The 18,109-nt window shown below is 46.9% G+C and overlaps 1 protein-coding gene across 12 annotated transcripts in view; it reads right to left on the reverse strand.

Moving 5' to 3' along the window:
• Positions 1–18,109, reverse strand: part of Foxn3 (forkhead box N3) — a 401,288-nt gene that overhangs the window by 287,743 nt on the left and 95,436 nt on the right. For 2 of the 12 annotated variants that reach the window (XM_052738747.1, XM_052738744.1), the window contains exon 1: positions 5,249–5,422. The exons of the other annotated variants lie outside the window; for them this stretch is intronic. The gene's annotated coding sequence lies outside the window, so the exon portion shown is untranslated. Of the gene's footprint in view, positions 1–5,248; positions 5,423–18,109 lie in introns of those variants that run through there. 12 annotated transcript variants of the gene reach the window in all.

Consider the following 18,109-nt stretch of genomic DNA (forward strand, 5'->3'; position numbering starts at 1 on the left):
TTTTGGTTTTTGGTTTTGTTTTGTTTTTCGAGACAGGGTTTCTCTGTGTTACAGCCCTAGCTGTCCTGGAACATGCTTTGTAGACCAGGCTGGCCTTGAACTCACAGAAATCCACCTACCTCTACTTCCTGAGTACGGGGCATTAAAGGCGTGTGCCACTACCACCCGGCTATGCCTTTATTTCTTGATGTTGGTTAGTAACGATGGGAACTTGATGTCGCACCAAGGCTTCAGTTGAAATTTAAAAATCAGAATTAACAATATCTTCTTGCCCAGTGTAACTCTTCCTTCTAGCCATGCAAATTGTCGTGAGCAAGGTCAGATCCCCTAAGCCTCACTTTTTATTTTTATATAAAAGAGCATTAGGAAGGATGCGGTAGCTTACTCTTATAATTCTGGGAGGCTGAGGCAGAAGGATTAGCAGATAAAGCACTTGTCACCCAAGCCTGACAAGTTCAATCTTGAGAACCCACATAAAAAAGCCAGATGTGGTAGCATACATCTATAACCCCAGCACTCCTGCAGGGAGATGGGGGGGCCAAGAGAGTGGATGGGCAGTCAGCACCTAGAGAGATCTTCCCTCTAAACAATGTGGAAGGAGAGAACTGACTCCCAGGAAGTTGTCCTCTGACCTCTAGACATGTCCCGTGACATATATGCCCAACAAACAAATCTTTTTAAAAAACAAAAGGGAGAGACATTGACCTGCCCCGCCTTTGTTGAAATTGAGATAAGAAAACAGAGATGGAGCTGCTGGTGGTGCATAGCACACAATCTCACACAGACATGCGGAACTCTGCTCTTTATTGAGACCTTGGGTATTAATTAACGACGCCGTATCACACTAGCCTTGGAAAACATAAAACTCAAATCTTCCATATGCCCTCAAGACTCTTTAAATGTTTGCAGATATAGCAGATCTGGGGAAAAGACTTGGCATCAACCAAGCCATTCTCCCTAGAAAGAGTTCAAGGTAAATTCTTCCCTAAGAATTTTTTTTTCAACAAATGTTATCCCTCTGACCACAGCCAAGTATCTAGGTATCTTTCAGCAGCTCCAGAGAGTACAGTTCAGCCTTCAGCAACCCAGACATATACGATGGTGATAATTTATCGCCTCTGCAGTAGTTTAGTCCCAGATGGACCATTTACTAATTTATTTCCATATGTAACTGACAGAGAGATTAATCAGGCTTCCAACTCAGAAACCTGAATTGTGCTCTATTCCCTGAACAGGCTAACTCTGGACAAGAGGAACCCACGTTTACACAGGAAGCTTTCCTTAAAAGCTGTTGATACATGCCTGCACACACATACACATACACACACACACACACACACACACACACATACACACACACACACACACACACACGCCCTTCCTGAGACAGCTCACTCCTGTTCACCTGGAGCCTGACTCTTTGATTCTTGTGGGCTTCACACAGCAGCAATGTCTGATGTAGCTGTGGGCAGACACGAGCCCAGAAACAAACCAAATGCCACAATCAGGCCCAGTGGCAGCCTCGTGTCCCTCCCTGTTTGCAAGGTCGGGGTCTCAGATTTCTGAAACTGAAGACCTCTTTTTGCCACGGCACTGTGCCCAGCTGGCTGGCACAGCAGTGCCCAGGCCCTGGAAAGTATGAGCTTTCTTTTTTCCACTCTTTTTAAGGGTCTGAACTTGACTAAACTCCACAGCTGCTGTGTCCTCATGAGGGGACAGCTAAGGACTGTGGACTGTCCCCCCTCAGCTCATTTCTTTGGGTTTTAATTTTAACCCAATGATGCCAGCCTTCAGCAAAGAGTTGACTAATGTTATTGTTGGGTGACCGCGTTTGCAGAGGGAGCCAATCCAGATGCAGGAATCGACTCGCAGTGCATGGTGGAACCCAGAGCCACATTCTCAAAGGCTCTACAGACAGGACTACAGACACTTTGTCAGCTGGGCTCTGATGAACCCTGCCCCTGGGGAAGAGTCCCTTAACACCTTGGCTGAATATTCTCTCCTCTGATTCTGGCACGGTGACACCTACCGATAACCCCAGCACTTAAGAGGCAGAGGCAGGAAGATCGTAAGTTCAAGGTCAATCTGGGCAACATGGTGAGTCACTACCCCAGCAAAAAAAAAAAAAAAAAGAAAAAAAAAAAAAGAAACAAAAGAAAAAAAAATGTTCTCTGCTCTCATACGAGGAATTTTGCCCTATGAAGGCCTTTTATCTCTATAGTCTTAGGAGTTCATGAAAAGAAGAAAAACAACCAGCCACTTGTTACTATGTTTAGTGCCAAGCAGTAGGGAATTTGTAATTATCTGAACTTGAACAAACCGGTCCAGATGCTTGGTGCTGTGACTGACAGGACCTCAGTGTTCAGTATGTTCTCTTTGATCAAAGAATACAAGCATTTGGACATGGTCTCATGAAGGATGGCTTTAAGTTTTTTAAGAACTCAGTTAAAAACGAAAGTTTGAAATGCTGATCTATCTAGGCACTGTAAAACCTGCCAAGGCAGGTTAAGGCAGGGCCTTTAAACAGGCTATAAACTGAAGGCCTAATGTTGTTGGGGATTGAATGTACAATGCCCCCCACAGGTGCATGTGTTTGAACACTGGTCTCCAGCTGGTGGTGCTCTTCTGAGAGGTCATAAGACCCTTAGGAGGTGGGGCTTAGCTGGAGGAAGTGGGTCACTGGGAAGTAAAAGGGAGGCTTGAGGTCAGTAGCCCATTCCTGCTTCTAGCCTGCTCTCTGCTTCCTCTTTCAGGAAGATGTGGGCAGGTGAGGAGTCCAAGTTGCAGATTTCCACTACCATGGGACCACCTGCCTTCATGTCTTCCCCGCCACGATGGGCTGTACCTCCTAAAAACAATGAGGCGAAATAAATCTCTTTAAGTTCCTTCTTGTTGGGTAGCTGATACCCATGAAGAGAAAAGTAATGCATTCAAAAAGCTTTCTGATCAAGCCAATCAACTGTCTCACCCATTCGGAGGCATCCAGGCAGTGGGACCAGATCTTGTGCTCATAGCATGAGTTGGCTGTTTGAAACCTGGGGCCTATGCAGGATTGTTTGGCTCGGCCAGGGAGGAGGGGACTAGACCTACCTGGACTGAGTCTACCAGGTTGACCTCAGTCTGTGGGGAAGGCTTTGCCCTGGAGGAGAGGGGAATGGGGGGGGTCGGGGGGAAGGTGAGGGGGACGGGAGGGGGGAGAACAAGGGAATCCGTGGCTGATATGTAGAACTGAATTGTATTGCAAAATAAATTAAAAAAAAAAATGAAAAAAAAAAAAAAGCTTTCTGTGTAACTCAGGATGACCTTGAACTTCTGATTCTCCTGCCTCCTGAGAACCCAGTGAGCTGGGGATTACAGGCATGTATATCACTGTACCTGGTTTGTGTCTCCTTATTATGAAAGAGTTAGAACAAAGTGATGCAGACTTTTATTTCTATACCCCAAAAATATTTCCAGGTGATTAAAAAAAAATAAGTAACCATGCCACATGCTAGATGGGTCTACTCTGTCCCTCCCAAACAAAAGTTGAGCTCGTCATCCCAAGTTGTTCTCTGAGACTTTGTTCATTTGTTTTTTTTGTTTGTTTGTTTGTTTTTTTTTGTTTGTTTTTTTTTTTGGTTTTTCGAGACAGGGTTTCTCTGTGCAGCTTTGCGCCTTTCCTGGGACTCACTTGGTAGCCCAGGCTGGCCTCGAACTCACAGAGATCCGCCTGGCTCTGCCTCCCGAGTGCTGGGATTAAAGGCGTGCGCCACCACGCCCGGCCGACTTTGTTCATTTGTAACCTCTGAGTCCCAGTGAATGAACCCAAGGTTTCCAGGACCCCTCATACCTAAAGGCAGAATCTCCTGTGAACTACCAGACCAATGGCATTCAGTCCCTCTGGCGAGTGGTGTTTTGCACCTATCACAAGGACCCATGCCGGGCAAATCAGCCTCTAATTGGCTCCAAAGCCAGGCTGGCATGGAAAGCCCCAACTTCAGTGAGCTCAGGAGTGGGCAGAAGGCTCCTTACAAGAACCAACCTGATGATGGTGTGAGCCACCATGGAAAAGTTTCCCCACGGAAGACACAAACTTCCCTCCCCCCCCCCCGGGGGGGGGGCTGCCAAGACTGACTGGGCATGCACCCACATAGCTTTGGCACTCATTCCCTCCAGGTGCACAAGAAGGTGAGGCCTATCTGTCCACTGGGATGCTGCTCACTCCAGGCTTCAAATCCCTAGTTTGTAATTCCAAACCTGTCCCAGCTCTCCATCCACACGCCCAGTTGTTCAGAAGCTCAGAGGCCCTCAGAGGTGGTCTCTTAGCATCTATTCAAATAATTACTATGAGGGATAACAGGCAGTAGGAGCTCTAGACCATTTCCTGTGAACATGAAAAAAATACTCGTATATAGACCCAAAGCATTAATACATTACTTCTTTTAAAAGCCCACCTCAGGTCAGAACACTAACCTTCAAATGAACACATTATCTCACATGACTGTCCTGTTTTGCTTTCTCTCCACTGATGCAAGATTAATAAAACTACAGTATAAGGTAAATGCAAGTTTAAGCAGAATAACGAGCACGGAGGAAAATATTTTGACATCAAAAACTCAGTATAAATTAGCTATAACATACTTGAAAGCTCCTGTAACCATAACGTGCACATTGAAATCCATTAGCCTAACACCTGGGCTGCTATTCAAAAGTAGGTTTCCGGCAATGTAAATAAATGGCCATTCCAACACTCCTCCTAAATTACTGTACAATTTGGTCGCAAAGTCGCATGCTCACAAAGTCTATCATCTGTGCTTGGCTGCTCTCTAGCCAACACTGAAGTCATCTCAGGCTACAATGTGGCGGCATAATATAAACACAATGTAAACGCAGAAACCGACGTGAAGGGACCAAGAAGTAACAGGGATATCAAAGACAAACCAGGATCATCCAGGAGGGAACAGGGATATTTTATATAAGCACTCTGAAAAGACAATGGAGCCCCAACCCCCCCCTTAACTGCACCCCTAATTAGCCTTCCTGCTCCCCACCTGATCATTTTTATATCGAAGCAATTCCCACAACCAGACATTCAAAGAGCTCAGTTGCGATAAACTCAGCAGCTGCTAAGGATTCTGCTGTACCTCGCTCGGATCTGCTTAAAGACTCAGCTATTTCCAAACAAGCCTTTCATGCTTGTCCTCCCTCCAAAATATTAGCTTCACTGTCCACATCCTTCTATGTCACCCACCCCAAGCCGTTTTCTTACCTTTGGAACTCACATTTGTTTCCTTTGATGGTATTTACCCCGAGCAAGGGCAATTGTTTGACTGGAATCTTGCAACTTTCAACTTTGCTGTCGCGCACAAGGGAAAAGCCGTCACCCCTGACTCGACGACTCAGCTGAGCTCTACATGCCTGAATCCACCCCTATATTTTAAATTCTTTTACACTTACTTAATACAGTGCGTGCCGCCTGTCCGCTGATGCGGTATCAGAAACCTGCAAGCTACTATTTCTGCAACTGTGTCACTGTAGATAGTCTGAAACATGTACGTAGCTGTTGCCATGGAGACAAACACAGCTAGGGTAGAGTGCCACGCTGTGTTAATTCCTTCACCCATGAACCCCAGGGGAATGCTAACATTCATCTTCTTTCTCCTGTCGTCTCACACTGCTTTAATATATATATATTTTTTTTTAGTCTTATCAAATGATGTACTAAACACATATGGCACACCTGGAAATACGGATGGCTGAAATGAGCCGTGGTACCAACCCAGCCTGCCGGGTGTGTGCTGAAGGTGGTGCCGCTCTGCAGAGGATCTTCTCACTCACTTCTCCTGGCATGACAGGAGAACTTTCTCTTTCTTTTCTAATGACATGGGGTGAGCCTCTTGTTTCACCTAAAAATGGTGGCCAAGGGATTGCACTAGAATAAAGAAATGACCAGATTTGCCTGTCTGATCAGCTCTGTGACAGGTAGAGGCAGACCTCGCAAACTTTCTTTCCATCGGCATCAGGGATGGACCCCCAGGGCCATGCACACACTAAGCAAACACTCCACCGCTGCTGAGCTACATCCAAATCCCTGAGACCTTGCAAACTTTCTGAAGCAGATTCAAACTAAGAGTTACACTCCTTCTTGACCAAATCGTCACAAACAGGCTCTAAGCACTATCGTTCTAATTAGGCAAAAGCAGAAACTCTCAACAATGACTTCATTGGTTCCAGTGGGTCTTTGTTCCTAAATCCATGCAAGAAGGTACCAGAGCGACTTACTAAGCGAGGAGCTGGAACCCTGTCACCCAAAACAACAGACTGGAATAGTCCTGCAATCTGAGTGGTCTCATTTGCTTCAGGTTCAGATCCCTGTCCTTACCAATGCTCAGCCCCATGGAGAAAAAGCCAAACACTTTCATTATACCTAGAAGCCAAAATGGGCATTGAGCCGCCTTCCTATTATTCAAATGGGCCAGTTGCTTTAAATATTGGGGTTATTCTCATCACGGTAGACAAAAATAAGCTGTTGAAAATCTTAATTACATCCTATCCCTTGGGCTAGTTAATAATATTCAATCTAGATGAAAATGGCCACATTTTAGATTTGCATGCTGATGCGCCTCACTTGAATACCATTTCCTCACTAAACAATCAATTGGAGGCTTTAAGAGCGCAGCTCCCTGACCCTGAACTGGCATATTTGAAAGAAACCACTACTTTATCGGCAGGGATTATGGTAAAATGATCCCATAAAAGATGAGCAAATTTTCCCATTACTTTCCTAAATTGAATCATTCTTGGCTGTTTACTATGATAATAATGATCAACTCATCCCTAAGATAAAAGCAAACAGAAAATAGATACATACACCTTACCAGTTAAGGGAATATGTCACTTTTAAAAAGCAATCTGGAGATGATGTTGGGAGAAAGGGTATGGGGAGGTGGGTCACTGGATAAAAGCACTTTCTACACATGCCTGGAAACCTGAGGCTGATCCCCAGAATTCACAGAGAAAGACGGGAGAGTGCACATCTGTAAGGCTGTCACTCCTACAGGGAGATGGGAGACAGAAACAGAAGAATCACCCAGAAGCTCACAGCCCAGCTGGCCTGGGGTGGTGAAATGGCAGAAACAAGAGAAATCCTGCCTCCAAACAAGGTAGAAATCAGGAGTCAACGACTGGGAATTGTCCTCTGACCTCCATGTCCTGACAGTCCCTATTCCTCTGACCTCATCAAGCATCTTCACCTAGGATACCGTATGTGATCATGACCGGAGTTTCATGAACTAGTTAGGTCTTCTCTGACCTAATCTAATGCTCTCTCCATAGCCAGGCAGCCCCAAGTGCAGCGACCATGTAGTTGGTTGTCAAAGGCTTAAAATAGCCACAGTAACGCTATTTATGGGGGGAGAGATACCAAGTGTCAGAGTAAATGGTTTGGGGTTACCTGGGGCTGCTGGGTGAGGTTCAACTCTTCTTTGCCCTTACTCACCCATTCTCATCACCTAAGGGTTGGGGAATAGAGTTCAGCCATTGGCTGAGTTCAGCACCTCCCCCTACCCCCACACCCAAGCAAATCAGATTCTGTCTGCTCTCAATTTCAATCCCTTTCTTTCTCAGGATTCCCAGTCTTAGGACCAACACCAATCCTCAGAGAGGGCCTTAGGGGCCCCTGGAACTGTGAAGGTGAAGGGGGGGTTGAGAATAAGCAACAGTAATGAATCAGTCAAGCTCCCAAAGAGATGTCATTAAATTAAATTTTGAGCTAAATTCATTTTTTTTTGTTGTTTTCCTTAAATACCAACAATGAAAGCAAAACCACTCAAATGCAAAGTAGATTTCTAGTGAATTGGTTCATAGGAAAATCCATAAGAGAGCTGCTTTTGAGGGATCCATTCCATCTCAGTTTTATTTTGAGGATTGTGAAAACTGTCACGAAAGGTAAAATTTAGTCACACTAGACTACACAGACTCTGATGTCACTTATGTCTCTCCTTTGGTGGTAGCACAGGAAAGTCACGGCTGTGGCCTGGCTGCCACTAGGGAGGACACGTTGCTTCCTCTGGTCATTTCTTTTCACCATGAAGGCAACTTATGGAGAGGGCCAGGCAATGAGCCACGAGCAAGCTCACAATGTAAACCAACTGTGTTAGTTAGACTACTTGAGGAGTTGTGTTGTGTGTGTTGTGTTGTTTGTTTATTTATTTACTATTTATGGGTTTTGAAGCTTTTGTGGATGAGATTCTGTGTGTATGCAGATGCATGTATTCACGTGTGTGCAGAGGTACATATGTGTGCAGGTACACAAGCACATGTGTATGTGTACATATGGAGGTCAGCCTCAGGTGTCTTTGCAGCCCTGTCCGTCTTGATTTTTTGAGAACAGGTCTCTCACTGGGATTTAGGGCTCGCTGATTTGGTCAGCCTGGATGGCTATCAGGGTCTAGGGATCCTCGTCTCCTCTCTCTAGTGGTTTCTCTGTGTAATAGTCCTGGCTGTTCTGGAACTCTCTACATAGGCCAGGCTGGCCTCAAACTCACAGAGATCCACCTGCCTCCCAAGTGCTGAGATTAAAGGCGTGCGCCATAGTGGTGGGAATCTTACAAGCTTGTGCGGAGCAACCTGGTTCCCATAGTTCCCTCATGTTCTGACTCACATCTAATATGTCAGGGGCTGGTCCTTGATCCCATCAAAAGCAAGATGGAAAGAGAATGTGAACAACTTGCTCCTTCCTTTTCAAGGCATAATCTGGAGGCTGTACCCAATGCCTCCCGCGTCCATTCATCAGACAGGAAGTGAAATCACTTTGCCATTCCAGTAGTTGGCTACTTAAAGCTCACGGGTTCCGTCAATGAAAAGAAAAAGCAGGGACCACCCACAGGGATCAACTAGCAGTAAGTACATCACGTTGGTATTTCAAAGATAGAATGAGGGCTGGGGATGGAGCTCAGTGGGTGGAGAGCCTGCCTAGCATGTGCCATGTCCTGGGCTCCATCCTCAGCTCTGCAGGAACCAGGCATGGTGGTGCACACCTGTGATCCCAGCACTGGAGAGGGGGAGAAAGGAGGGACAGAAGTTCAAGCTCATCTTTGACCACACAGTGAATTCAAGGCCAGCCTGGACTCTCCGAGACCCTGTCTCAGAACACACAAACAACAAGTAAAAAGTTCACAAACAGAGACAATAAGCACCAAACGCAGGAGTGTGGTCCCATGGGCACCAGGAGCAATGGGAATGGGTGCAGGAGACTGCAAGGATGGTTCATCAGATCTTCCCCTTTCCCTTTTTAACAATATTTTCCAGCAGAGGCTGGAAAGATGGCTCCGAGGTTAAATGCACTCGCGCGGCTCTTGCAGAGGACCCCAGGCTTGGTTCCTGGCATCCACGTGGGAGCTGACAACTTTCTGTAACTCCAGTTCCAGGAGATTTGATACCCTCTTCTAACCTCTCCGGGCACTAGGCATGTGTGTGGTTCAAAGACATATATGCAGGAACAACACTCATACACAGAAAATAAAAATAAATCTTAAAAAATACTTGAGATGTGCATAAGAACATGTTGAGGTCTGACTAAGTTGCATAGCAGTTACATGGGTGCTCTGCCTTTTCTGTGTTAGAAAGACCACATTTTAAAATGTAGTAAAATTTAGCATTATCTCCACTGCCCTCCTGCAACTCAGTACATTGTCAAAATGTATTCCATCAGTTGGAAACACACAGCCTGCTAAGAACTCTCTGAAATGAGTGACTCCGATTCCTTAGCAGGCCTGGGTCTCCGCAGCACCCAAGACTGCTACATGTTCCAACGGGCAATGCCTTTGATTTGAAGACAGTGTATCAATAATACATATAAAGACATGACCTATGGAGAGGGGGCCTGAGGAGAGTAGTGCCCCACAAGAGAGCATCCCAAGGTCGAAGAAGCCCTCAGAGCTGCCAGTGACCTGATGAAACCCTCACCGGGTCTAGCTTGCAGTCAAGGTTACATTTACTATGTCCATGCCTCTGGCCGAGGTCATTCTAAATAGACCCATTCAGGCTCACTTCCTGTGAACCTTAGAAAAACTCATCCGATAAAAGCCTCCTTTTATTCCTTCTAATATGCTCAGAAATCTACCCAGCATGATGGTTGGTCTTCATTGTCAATTTGACTGGATTTAGAATCGCCATGGAAACACACATCTGGGCATATAGCTACGAGGGTATTTCCAGAAAGGTTTAACTAAAAAGGGATGACCTACCCTGAATAAGAGTGGCACCACTCCATGGGCTGGGGTCCCAGACTGACTGACTAAAAAGGAGAGAGAAAGCTGAGCACCAGCATCCATCTCTCTCTTTTCTGACTATGGATGCAATGTGACCAGCCGCTTCACATTCCTGCTGTCACGGTTAGACCTGTGCCCGCCATCATGCCTTCTCCAGTATAATGGACTGTATTCGCAAACCATGAACCGCAAGAAACCCTCCTCCTTTCCCTAAGTTCCTTTCATGAAGTATCTTGTCAAGGGACAAGAAAAGCAATTAATACAGCCAGCAAGAAACAAAGCATAAACAGCAACCACAAATTAAGCTCAACCTCCAGTAGCAAGAAAATGGAGTTGTAGCCGGGAGGTGGTGGTGCACGCCTTTAATCCCAGCACTCAGGAAACAGGGGCAGGTGAATCTCTGAGTTCAAGGCTAGCCTGGTCTGCAGCGTGAGTTCCAGCATACCCAGAGCTATATAGACAAACCCTGTCTCAAAAACGAAAGAAGCAACGAGAAGCTGTATTTCTAGACCCAAATTTGAGTAGGCTGAGAGGGTGTGGCATGTTCTGATACCACCCTCTAGGAACACATGGTTGTTTCCTCATCCAACAACTCAGTCATGGTCCTGCCCATCAAGGGAGGCCAACAAGACAGCCAGCATCCTCTTTCCTTTCATGGCTCACATGTGCTACTATGGGTCTGCCTTATTAAAAATTAGCTAAGAACCCCTCAGTAACACTGTTTCGTCAATATTAGCAAAATGTAAATGAACCACAATGATTAGAAAGAAAGAGAAAGAAAGGAATCCATACAGCCAGTTTCTATCTGAACACAGAACACCATTTCTTAAAAAAAATAAAATAAAATAAGCCAACAACAACAACATTTATGAACGTTTTCTTCATCTCTCACATTCAGTTAGTATACAGTTGGCATTTTCAAAATGCAAACCTGATGTGGTTTTGGAATTCATTGAAGCACATTGGAAGACATCTGAGTGGCGGGGGGTGGGGAGGGGAGTTCTAGCCATATGCTGCTGGTGCATGGATTTGAATATTTGAAAGGTAATCTAGAAAAGAGACTGCCTCAGTCCTCCTTATCAACAGCGGTCATTCATAGCAACCACACGTCTTACAGATCGAGCTACCTCCCCACGTGTGAGACAATTGCAGGAGGAAGTCAGGGGCTGGCCTCCCATGCAGCCTGGCTAGTTCAAGTACGAGTCTAGCTGGACCTCTGGACAGGTAACTCGGAAGTTCTCTTCATCACTGCTGAGGGAAGGATAATGGCTCTGCCCACACTGGGTGGATTCACATAGAAGAGATTTTTCTAAAACATCTTCAAGTTTTGGTGAACACAGAGGGAAAGCTGCAGGACCAACGCACAATGGCTGCCTCCAAAAAGACCAGCAGCACTGTGAAATCGATCATCTCTCCTCTCACGCCCATCCGATTCACCGCTTGCTTTCTTGTTTATCTGAACAGCCACAGAGGAAGTGAGCAGGACCAAGCCCATGGGGACTCTTGCCCCTGGCCCTGACACTTGTTTTCACCCTGAGAGGGATGGGAGGAACCCCTGTCACAGAGCTGGGAAGGTTCCCTGACAGAGCTCATCAGCCTTGCTCATTCTGTCCCTGGGCCAGGCCTCTAACTGGGTCATTCCGTCAGAGAACACACAAAAGAGTGTGGTCATGTGCATGGCTAATCTGTTTACGTGCATGCAGAGGACACTGACTCACATAAGACCAAACTCCATGGTATTATGCTGGCTCACTCACCACGCCACATGTCAGAGACCCAAACCAACCTAAGTACAGGCTGGCAACGTCACCAAAAAGGAGTGCCAACACGAAGCACTTCGCTTCCTCTGCTTTGGGAAAGGAACTGAATGTAGACAGAGGTGAGCAACTTGACCACCATATTGATTAGGAGGAAGAATGTCGGGGGATGTCTTTCAGGATGCTGTGAATATATGTTGTTCCCATTGGTTAATAAATAAGCTGCTTTGGCCTATGGCAAGGCAGCTTAGGGGCAGGCAGGAAATCCAAGGAGAGAGACAGGAAAGAGAAAGGCGGAGTCTGGAGAGACACCAGCCTGCTGTCCAAGGAGCAATGTGCCAGCAGACCAGTAAAGCCACGGAATATGTGGCAAAACACAGATGAATATAAATGGGTTAATTTAAGACAGAAGAGCTAGCTAGCAAGAGGCCTGTCATAGGCCATACAGTTTGTAAATAATATTAAGCCTCTGAATGATTATTTTATAAGTGACTGCAGGATCACAGGGCCAGGCAGGACCTGAGAAACATCTGACTGTAGAAGAATGTGACACAGCATTTGTGTTTGGATCTGATCTGGCCACAGATCTCAGTGGGCAAACACCTCCATCAGTTCAATTTACAGAAACGTGTGCTCATTCCTGAAGTACTAAAGAGAACCATTCCAGGACCATGGCTCCATATGAGAAGGCTGGCATGTCTGCTTTGGTCTTGTTTAGCCACTGGGGTTACGACACCGCTCCTCTTGACCCCATCCCACATCTGAAACTAACCAGAACCTCAGGTCCAGAAGAAGTCCGGGAGCTGTGGCTTTACAGAGACCGTCTTTTTGGTGCGGCATTTTCCTAAGATGGCACTTGAGAATCCTACCACGCCTACTAAAGCATACTCTTTTCTAACAGCATCTGTAGCCAGGGGCCCATGTGACTTCTCCTCTGACCCCAATTAGTCCAAACTCCTGGTCCACAGTCCCTCTCTTATACCCAAGTTCTCCAAGAGCTCCTGAAGCAGACAATGAACCCGTGGTGAAGCTCCCACTTCCTCGCCAGGATAGCAGCATCTGGGATCTGGAACAATCTCCATCTCAGGCAGTGAAATACAACGTAAGGTGTGGGGAAGATGTGTGATGCATGAATTAGCTCCCTACAGGTTTCAGCCCGCTAGGCTGTGATAGCCAGATCTCTTCTCTGCAGCCCAACAAAGCATGGCCCAGGCTGTTTTTTGCTGTGACGGTGGTGTTTGCTGAGGTCTAGGCTACCTAGCCAAGCACTGTCCCCAAACCCATCTGCCTCAAGCGGCATGGGCAGCGGCCGATGCAGTAGCCGGGGAGGTGACCCCAGAAGGCCTCCCTCAAAGCACAGTGGTGAAGATCTGAAGCATACCAGACCACAGCCAGCTCATGTGGAATTCCAGGGTGGTAAGGTAAGAAGCCGCAGGGCAAGAGAAAGAACTATCAAGTTGCCCCACCAATGGAAAAAAAGGGCAGTGACAAATGAGGACCGCCTTCTGTGGCAGTCCTTAGCAAGCCAGGAAACACTTGAGAAATCCGAGAATTTGACCACATCTAGAAACCAGGGCTCAATAATCACTCCAGAGCAGAAGCAAATGCTTTGCCAAAAAGGTCTTTCTATTGGATTATAAACCACACATCACCTTGTCTTAACTTTACTGTAAGGGCAAATTCTAAACACATTCTGAAAGAGATCAACTCTAACTTTATTTATGTCATGCTGCTGACATACACAAATAATGGGATGGCTGTGGCTAAATCAGAAACTGCATGAAAGGGCCAATACTTTGCTGGTGTCTCTGCTCCCAGTAATCGGTGAGTAGTATAATACATACATACCTAAGGTTGTCCTCTGATCCCACATGCTCACTGCAGCACACACACACACACACACACACACACACACACACACACACACACGCACGCACGCATTCATTCACATGAATGTTCACGTGCATACATCCATACACCCACACACAAAGCTATGCTAGCATAGAGTGACGTGAACTTGGAATCACACATTCAAGAATAGCTTTCGAAAGCATTGCGATAATGAAGCTGCAGCAACCTTCCTGTGAAATAAGAAATATATTGTAATCCCATTTGATCAGTACGCAGTGTAGTGAGCTGTAGACTCAAATCCCTCAGGTGCTAATAACAGCTGAGTCAGAATTAGAACTGTAAGACTCTGGGCTCTGTACCCAGGCCACGGAGCTGGGTGCTTCATCTGGGGACGGTAAGGTAATACGATGACGCCTGATCCTAGCATGAACCAGCCAGTTCCACAGAATACCTGTTTATTATGACAGCCAGTATTTCCACATGTCCTCAAAGGCAACCAGCCTTCCTATGACTGGGTCCATAAAAGACCTACAAAAAGATGATGGACACGTGTTCAGGTGGATGCCTAGGTGTGCAGATCAAAGCATATACCCCTCTGTAGAGGCGGGCTATTATGAGATGTGTGCACAGAGCAGGCAGGACCATTATGGGTCAGACTTGGTGTATCTGAAATACTTTTCTGAGAACACTGAAAAAAGACAGTCTGGAAATTTCACAGAGCCCAGAGTAACAGCTTCTGGCTGCACCTTCTAGTCTACACAACCCCAGGAACATTCTGCTCCGATGGACAGGCAAGATGGTGTTGGAAGTCACTCTCATAGAAAAACAGAAGGGCCAGGCTGAGTAGAGATTGTGAACATCACCCTACCATACTCGCAGGGAAAGTAACAAGGCAACTGAAGCCAGCCAAGATCCTAAGTGCAAACTTCAGGCAGCCTCCAAGGCTTTTGATGCCTAAAGCTCCAGGTAACTCCAAACTAGCACTTCTCAGACAGTCGTGAGCCCACAGATCACCCACAGGCCCTGGGAGAGGCAAGTTCTGCTTCAGTAGGGCTCAGGCAGAGCAGAGACCATGCAGCTCTAACAAGCGGCAGGGGATGCCAATGCTGTTGGCCGGTGGACCACACTCTGAGAAGCGAAATCTAGGGCATCACACTATCAGGGCTCCTACGACTCCAGGCTTTTCCCTCCTTCCATATGACAGGCTTTGCCCATGGCAAAGAACAAAACTATCACTGTAGGTGGGCTGCATCATGAGATAACACAGCCTCCAAAATATCCCACCAGCTTTTACATCCTCCAATATCCACAACCGCTGCATTTATCATTCTCTGTCTTTTCTCCTATCGAGTTCTCTGGATCGCTCTGGGCCACCTTCCCAGGCCTCCTTGCTTTTTCTAGATGGAGCCACATCATAGTTGCTGTCTCCACTACCTCAAGAACCATCCTCTGAACACCCACTGACTACTGTTCTTCCTTGCCTTCAGTGGAAAGCCACGCCTGGCCCTCTGTTCTTTAGTACAGCACCCCCTTCTAGCTCCTGTACCCCACCTCTCCCTCTCTTTCTCCACAGCACCTGAAGATTCTATGCTATTTTGTTCAGCATCCTCCTTCCTACTCCTCACTCCCATTTCACCACCAGGAGGCCAAGCATTCTGTGTCTCGTTGACTGCTATATTCATGCCGGGTTCCTCACTGACACATAAATATATGTTGAATGAAGAAAGAACTCAAATTATAATTAATATTTTAAAGATCCAACCATCATCCTCAAAGACTCTGGGGAACTGCTTGCATACACCCAACTTGAGTGGTATTTTTTGTTTTTAAACGACTTCTTCAAGATTTCAAAAGAATCCGGTGTTGCAGATTGCAGGAGATATTTTTATCCTGTCGTGAAAGCCTGGGCTTCGTGAAGAGAGGCATTCCCCATGTTTCCCAGCTCTTCATTCACCATCCGCCTGAAGAGATTCCTCCCCCTCCCCCTCTGGGGACCGGCATAGATGAGAGGCAGATCCAGATTGACAGGAAGACTCCCACGAGAGGGTTTCCCACTCCTCCACAAAGAGACAGCAGGATGAGGGATGGGGATTTCCTCGTGGTGTACGGGACCCACACAGGGTCCCACTGCCAATTGGCTGAAGGGCTGGCTGGGGTCCATGCTTCCTGCTGCTTATGCTCTGCCTTGCACCTCTCTTGGTACACTCTGTATCTAAATGGAGAATGGCTTCAGCTACAAGACTCAACACAGGGGTCCTGAGTGAAGTCTCATGGCATTCACAGACTCAGAGGAGTTTGGATCTTCCCAGGAGGGTATGCACAGAAAGCAGCTCCATCAAGCCAGGAGGGCAGTGTGTTGGGTTTAGAACCTCTGGTTTAGTCCACTCCACTGGCTGCACATCTGGGTGCACACATCTCCAGTCACACACGAGGGCAATACGGGGTGTGGGGAACAACACCTCTACTCCTACTGGAACTGGATGCACACGCAATGGGGCATTGTCCCAGCTCATGGGGAGGAGTTACCAAGTCTGTCACCCCCTATCTGCCCCCATCCCACCCTAAGTGGGCACATATCACCCATTGTCAAGGATTCTTCTTGGTGGGCTATAGTGGGTATGCTTGATAAGTGTTTGCCCAGCATGCATGATACCCTGGGTTTAAGCTTCAGAACTGCATAAACCCAGGCATGGTGGTATGCATGTTTAATCCCAACACTCAGGAGATGAAGGACAGAGAATCAGAAATTCATCCTTAGCTACATAGTAAGTGTGAGACCAGTCTGGCTTAAAAAAAAAAAAAAAAGTCCTGTTTATTTTGTATTTCATATTATGACTTTTATTTAATCCAAGTGCAGCTTGCCCTGGAGCCTGACTGGAGGGCAGCCCGAGTCCCAAACTTACACAGGACACTCTGCTTGGCCATGGCCACCTGCAGGGCATATACAAGCAGGACTGCTGTGGGCAAGACCCAAGTTAGAGCTCAACTAAGCACTACTGTTATATTAGCCCAGTCACGGAGACGTTCTGCTGCCCTGGAATCGACAGTGTAGACCCTCAGAAGCCCAAAGGGACAGCTGTGGTTCCTTTCCTGATTGGCTCCCTCCTATTCTCTGCCAATTGCCTACGATGAAGAACAGACAGCCTTGTCTACCTGTCTTCACAGCAGGGTAGAAGCCACGGTGAGGGACTACTGAGTGGTTGCCTGGGTGTGAAAGAGTTTTCTCTAGGTTCTGTGGTCTGTGACCTGAACAGATGAAAGGCAGGTCAACAGGAGGGGAGGAACACACATTTGATTAGATGATACTGATGTTTTTACACGGCACAACTAGGTTACATCCGCAGCTCTCTTGCCCATTATTATACTGTCAATCTTCCCCCCCCCCCCCCCCCCGCCACATACAGAGAGAGAGAGAGAGAGAGAGAGAGAGAGAGAGAGAGAGAGAGAGAGAGAGAGAGAGAGAGAGGAGACAGACAGACAGACAGACAAATAGAGACAGAGGCTAACCAGGGAATGACACCAATCTTTGGAAAGAAGACAGTACCAACAAAACATGGTGGGGAGGTGGAGGGAGATTCTGGAAGAAGAATAAGGGCACATAAGGAGGGAGAAGGAGAGTAGGAGAGAGGCTGGGTCACCAAGCACCAAGTGCTCGGCTCCCACTGCTAGGGCTAGAGCCCTGGAACAATGGACCCTGTGCTCCTGGTGTATTCTCTTGCCATAGGTCTCAAAGGCAACCAGCCATTGTAAATGGGTTTGCCCTTGGCCTCTGCATCAATCACACTGAAGACCTGAGAGTCTGCAACCATAAACCGAAGGCTGTCCTCACTTGCTCCCTGGGTGAGTCGTGGTGTAAATCACATGCCAAGACAACATCAATGTTACCTCAATTAAATGCAATGAAATCGCCAGGGAGCATGCCTTATTGCTTCATCTTAGAGCCTTAGACTTACACCTTAGAAACAGACACCATCTATCTGCAGTTATCAGGCTTTCTGGATAGGAAAACTGGAGCCCAAAAGATGGGTCAAGGTCACTGGCATCCACGGGGGCTAAGCTTGTGCCAGTTGTCAGGACAACACTCCCTCTGCTACTCGCGTTGGCTCGCACAACCACACTTAATTTTAGTTCATCACACATTCAGCTTGCGCTTTCTAGGAATTTTAGAGTCCCTCCATCTGTGCGCCTGCCATTCCACTCGCTCCTCTTTATTCAGCAGCTCCCAGGTTTCTCTCGGTTGCACGGTCCTCA

This window comes from Peromyscus californicus, unplaced genomic scaffold (genome assembly GCF_007827085.1).
Source record: "Peromyscus californicus insignis strain IS unplaced genomic scaffold, ASM782708v3 Scaffold_15__1_contigs__length_86483966, whole genome shotgun sequence".
NCBI lineage: Eukaryota > Metazoa > Chordata > Mammalia > Rodentia > Cricetidae > Peromyscus > Peromyscus californicus.